This window comes from Pelodiscus sinensis, chromosome 2, assembly GCF_052426305.1.
Source record: "Pelodiscus sinensis isolate ZL-2025 chromosome 2, ASM5242630v1, whole genome shotgun sequence".
NCBI lineage: Eukaryota > Metazoa > Chordata > Testudines > Trionychidae > Pelodiscus > Pelodiscus sinensis.
In genome coordinates, this window is record NC_143053.1 from 99105805 (window position 1) to 99112057 (window position 6253).

Below are 6253 nucleotides of genomic sequence, written 5' to 3' on the forward strand. Positions count from 1 at the left end.
CCTAAGGATAAATACCTAATGGGATTTCCAAAACTGCCTAGGCATCTAATCCCATTGAAATCAATAGGAGATAGGCAAGTAGATGCTTTTGAAACTCCCACTAGGGGCCTATCCACACCAGTAGGCAAATAAGCAACTTTAGAAATCTGGCCCATGGAAAAAACCCAAGCATCACACATTCATAACACAAACACCATTCTTCCCCCTGCACCTACGGTCTTGTCAATTCTAGCTTTTGCCACCATCTTGGGTCAGAGCCACGGAGGTGAGTCTGAGGAGTAGAGGTCCTGATGACTGCTGGGATGGGACATGCTACCATGGATAGGAGACTGTGGTCCAACACCATTTTTGCTGGCTATAAATGTGGCCTCAGAAACCAGAGGGAGCACACAGCCCTTCTGAAAATTGAAGGCATTTATGCCCATGACGAGACTGAATTCTACTTGGGCAAGAGGTGAGCCTATGTATACAAAGCTAAAAACATCACCTTGACTCCTGGTGGAAAGCCCAAAAGAACACGAGTGATGTGGAGGAAGGGAACATGTGCCCATAGAAACAGTGGCATGGTTTGTACCAAGTTCTGATTCAACCTTCCTGCCAAGGCTATTGGGCACAGAATCAGTGTGATGCTGCATCCATCTAGGATCTAAATTTTTACTAAAAATAAAATTCAGAAACTTAAAAAAAAATTCTAGGGTTCCTTCAGTGTTAGCAACAGTGGAAGCCCTAACATAGACTGGTCCCTGGCTTTTCCCCATAGGTTAGACGTATTATCATCTATATCAAGGGTTCTCAAACTTCATTGCACTGCAACTCCTTCCTGATGACAAAAAATGTATTACATGACCCCAGGAGAGGGGACTGAAGCCTGAGCCTGCCTGGGCCCTGCCACAGCCCAACACTTTCAGCTGATCCAGGTGGCCTGTAACCTGAGCCATGCTGCCCAGCACTAAAGTAAAAAAGCTGCGCCCTGACACTCTGGGTAGAATCCCTTGAGCTACAGTGCTAGGCAGTGGGGCTTTGACTTCAGCTTCAGGTTCAGCGCAGGGACCCAGCAAGTTTAGGCCAGCCCTGGCGAGCCCATTATAACCGGGTCCCGGCCTGCTTTGGGGTCCCACAGCTGGTCTAGACTCCATCAGAGCAGGCCTCATCAGCTCGCGAACCAGGATGCCTGTCAACACTAGGGCTCCCAGTGTTTTTCATATCCCTGGTGCTGAACTAGTGTCAGCATCAGTGGAACTTTTATTTATTTTTCTTTTCCAGGCTAGGGGGAAGGTGGGCAGCGAGAGAAGGAACTGATGGATTGAAGCCAGGCCCTGCAGACAAAAGTAATCTCTCAGTGTTTCCAGCCCACAGAGGTTTGGCCAAGTCTCCAAACTTCTGAATGCTTGTGTGAATTGGAAAGGACGATCCTTTTTCAAGTTCACCCATTGTTCGCAAGCATTCCCCAGTTTTCTATGCTCATTGCTCAATCTCAGGTGAAGGAAAGCCCGACTGACTTCAGAAGTGGTGACAATCCTTGGTAAATTCTCCTTTTTCATTCCACTCCATGGGGAGAGTGACTTGGCACACAGTGTTGCAGTCTCACCAACTGGCCCTGCTTGCCAACCATGGCAAAGTTCTTCTAGCAAAAATCACTTCAGCACGAGGCACTAGCGCGGCATGAGAGGCTTTGCCCAGGCACGGGCTGAAAGGGGCAGATAATGAATGACTGATGATGATTACATGGAATTCTTTTTACTTCCTGCAAAATGATAGATATGAGCCAAGTCAGCACCACACTGACAGAGCTTTGTAAAGCCGTGCTGGAAAACAGGCTTGACAGCAGACCTATGGCTTACAATCTCTAGGCCGGTGGACAGGCATATCATCCAGATACAGAAGGTTAGCTGACCCAGTCACTCATAGCAGCACTTTATATTAGACAACTCCTGGCACCATCTCAGCTGGCAAAAGGTCCCATGAGGGGAGCAGTCAAAAGAAAAGAATGTCAACTGCTAACTAATTTTAGGGGGGCGGGAAAACACAGCTTACAAAAATGATTCTGAGAAGGAAAGTTAGCACTCAATAGTGGAGTAAATACAGTGTTTCTAAAGCTTCTGCCACTACAAATGCAGGAGAGAAACTCAGGTGGAAATCTATCAAACTGTTTTACAAATAAATGAGCTCTTTCTGAAGAAACCCCTTAGTAAAGCAGTTGGAGGAATGATTTTTTATCAACCGCAGCTTGCTCTTTACATGGGTCCTTTCCACAGGCATAGGTCTGTGTTTATATTCAGCCCACATCCCTCTTTTATTTACTCCCGTAAGGCAGAAAAGAATGTTAAGGCACAATATGGGAGTAAAACCTTCATCCTCACATTTCACCAGTAACTGCTGTTACTCATAATGCACCTTGCAAGCATGGCTCCCTGCCAATCAAATGAACACCACTCTACTGAGTCCCCTAAACAGCCATCTGATCCTTTTCTAGCCATTGTTTAGAGTTGTTTAGGGGTGCCCACGGAGTGATGATTAATAGCTCCAGGCGCTGTGCAAGCACTTGGAATATGCATTTCTTACTAGTAGGGACATTTTTTTCCTTCATATTTTTATTGGTTGTGTTTTATTAGTCACATTGCTCTTCAGCCTCCCTGCAGCATTGGCAGCTCTGCCATTAGCTCTAGATAAAGGTGCATGTCCTCTCTTCATGGCTGAGGTGCGGCAACCACAATAAAAGCTGTATCAATAAACAGGGTATTGCAGAAAATTAATAAGCAGCATATTGATGAATTGTTGGCAGCCAGTAGTGACTATGGAATAGGGGAACCCTTACTATCAAATCATTTCTTGCTTTGGTGGCTAAGTAAGAATATAATGATTCTGGCAGCCAGTGGTGAAAAAGGTGTAAAAACAATAATTGAAGTCCAAGCATGTTAATTACATAGTAAATTTCTGTAACTGTCCAACATGTACAGAAAATAGAAAGATTACACCCAAGGAATGAGCTGATACTAGCCTGCAGATACATTTACACAGCTTAATAAAAGTATTAATAGTTCACTCAATATAATACCTTTTATCCCAGAATCTCAAAGAACATTACAATAGGAACAAAGCCTGAATATGGTCAGGAGGCAGGTAAGCATTTTCATACCTGTTTTCTAGATGGGCATATTGTAGTGCAATGGTTAAGGGTCTTAAAATAATGTATACCAGGACGGAAGGAAGGGTGGGCTAGAACACAGAACATATTGATTCAAATCGCGGCTGGTCCACATACTTCAAGAGTGGACAATAATTTTCACCAAGGGGTCACAATGAATCTTTCTATGTGGACATGGACCAGCTTCCCGCCCTGCCTTAAAGTGACAGTGGACAGTGGCAGTTCCTGGGGTGGAAGAAATGGGGTTGGGCACTAGTCGTCTCCCAGAGTTGTTTGGGACTGGAGGCTTTGAATTAAAAACACAACAACGGGCTCCCTGCTCTTGGTTCCACCACTACCATGTTGACTGGAAGCCATCTGGGTTGCTGCAGCTATTTAAAAAGCTTGCTGCTCCGGCTCCTGTGAGGGTAATAATGTGACTGGGAGCCATGAGCCATTTAAATAGGGTCCTGCTGCCTGAGTCACCGCCAAGAAATTCAATGGCACGGGTAGCAGGATATAAATAGAAAGTGGTTGGATGCAGTCCGCAGAAAGTGGTTAGATACAGTGTTACGAGAGCCAGACCGGGCCCCCCGGGCCGCATCTTGCCCAGCTCTGACATACTTCCTTTGTAACTTCCTTTGAAGCAAGTAACTTCATTTCGGTGGGATTCTGTTCCTTCTAACTTCACACCCCATAAAATGGGGATAATAATAATGCCTTTCACTCACTCTTGTGTTTTGTTTATTTAGGCCCCAACACCGCAATAGCTAATACTCATGCTTAACATAAACACAAATTCAGTATATAACAGTAAGGTATTAATAATGCATGTCACCACTTGTATGCTTAAAATGAATCACCCACTTAAGTGTTTTCAGGATTGGGGTCTTTGATTGTAAGCTCTTCAGGGATAGAGGCTCTTTTACGATGCATATGAAAATCAGACTCCCATTGTGATAAGAGCTCTTGATGGGGTGGGGGGCTCTAGATTTTATTGTAATACAAATCATAAACAAAAAGAATTAGCCTTTATTCTTATTCCACTACTTGGACAATATGCCATACAGAAGAATAGAGAGAGCTATCCTGCTCTAACCACTAGACCACACACTGCCAGCTTTACTAAGGAAAATGGCTGCTATCATTATAATTAACATGTTGGACCTTCCTGGAACTTTTTGGAATGTTTTATGGCTGGCAGTTTTTATTGAGTTGATAAAAATGGAGGGAGGAGATAAATTATTTGAAGGAAAGAAAAAAAAGAATTAACATATTTCCATGTAAGCCATAAAAATAATCATCATGCGATTACCACCAGAATGGCATGGGATAAATTGCTAGATGTGGAGGGAAGGCGGGGGAGGAAATCCTGTGCCTCATCCCATCCAGATGATCATTTCCAGTGCTCTATGGTCAGCTTTTTTATTAATAAACATCTGGTTTTGCTACAGAACAGACTGGACTTTCTCTCATAAATTCTCCTTTCACATATTTCATAGAAAGTGACATTAGGAGTTATTCATTGTTACACAGATAACCCCAAATTTATTCTTAATATTAGATATTGCATATTCATTATAGCAGTTTCCTCAGTCACTACATTATTGATGAACAGATTGCCAATATCTACACTTGGGTGAATAACGACTGACTGTTAACATTTTTTAAAAGATTTGGCTTCAGCCATGTTAGCACTCCTTTCCTGTTAGCTTTACACACTGAATGAGTCTTGCTGGCAAAAAATGTTAAAGGACAACAAATTTCAAAATATCCTGTATGCATATTCACGGAGACTGAGTTTTAAATTAGCAGGCGTAAGTTTCCACATCAGCTATGACCACAGATTGATGGGGTCGGGAAACAAACAATATCACCTGACTCATCTGACCAACCATAACTAAGCGATAGCTTGAATTTGAATAACAGTGATTAGTTCATACAGTAAAAATTCTGTAAGAAAGATACTCAAATAAATTCAAATTATTAGATTTGAGCATATTGCAGTCTGCTCACAGATGTTCTGTGATTTGAAAAGGATGCCTTATTCATCAAATTAATAATTCATTGCAAGTTATTTGCTCAGCCATACCAATACCTTACCATCAACTGAATGCTATGCATCCAACAGTACAGTAAAATTCAGAATTCAGTAATACTGCAGCTGGTTTGCCTCGTTCTTTTATTTAGTAGCATAATTCTAATGAATGTACCTGAACACTTCAGTATTTCTAACAAGCACAAGATAAAAAATTGGGATCCAGATTCAAAAGTTGGAAGGCATTCAGAATGAGCATATGGGTGCTGACCATAAGTGATATTGGCAGCATTCAAACCAAGACCCAATTTAGACTTCGAGCAGATTGAAAAAAGTTTAAGTTCCCATTTAAATCCTCTCTATACTACAGTATATACATCTTCCAAGAATGTAACATTGGACTGGAAATTCGATGAGAATATTTGCTTTCAGGATATAACTGATAATTTTTTATTTCTCCTCTTAAACAGAATTGTACCAACAGCCCTTTGGTGTTTTAGTAGTGCCATTGCTATGCTTAGTGGCAATGGGGAAAACCCTAAAATCTACTTAATCAAAATGTTTCAGACCCACCTAAATATTTTGGTTCCAGTTTACTTCAAAAAATAAGTGAAGATTCATCAGGTGTGGAGTTGTGAGATACCATATTGCATGTCTGTTTTAACCACAGTGTCTGAGCATTATTTTTAAGTGCTTCAACCATTTCTAAATCCATGGGTGTGATTTATTGTAACACATACAAAACTGCATACTTCTGGTACACGAGGAGGTGCAACATCACGGGACAAACTGACTAGATTACAGGAAATGTCACCTTCATTCAAACTATTTCATCTTTCCATAGTCAGACTGATCTTCTCCCCTTCATCTGTCTAGCAAGTGACCTGTTTGGGCAGGGAGGGGAAGAGGAGGAGAAAGGAGTTTAACCGGGTGAAGCAAACAGCAAACTGAAATGCAGGCCATTTACTAGACTGACTGGGAAGTTTTCAGTTCATTCAGCAATCGGCTGTTCTACTGAAAACATGGATTTTTGCATAGACAGTTAGGCACATGACTAAGAGGTTTTGAGCTCAGAGGTCTTTATTCTTAGT

General features: G+C 41.9%; 1 pseudogene; it reads left to right on the forward strand.

Moving 5' to 3' along the window:
* Positions 1–317: 317 nt before the first annotated feature.
* Positions 318–650, forward strand: LOC102444132 (large ribosomal subunit protein eL33 pseudogene; annotated as a pseudogene).
* Positions 651–6253: the final 5603 nt, after the last annotated feature.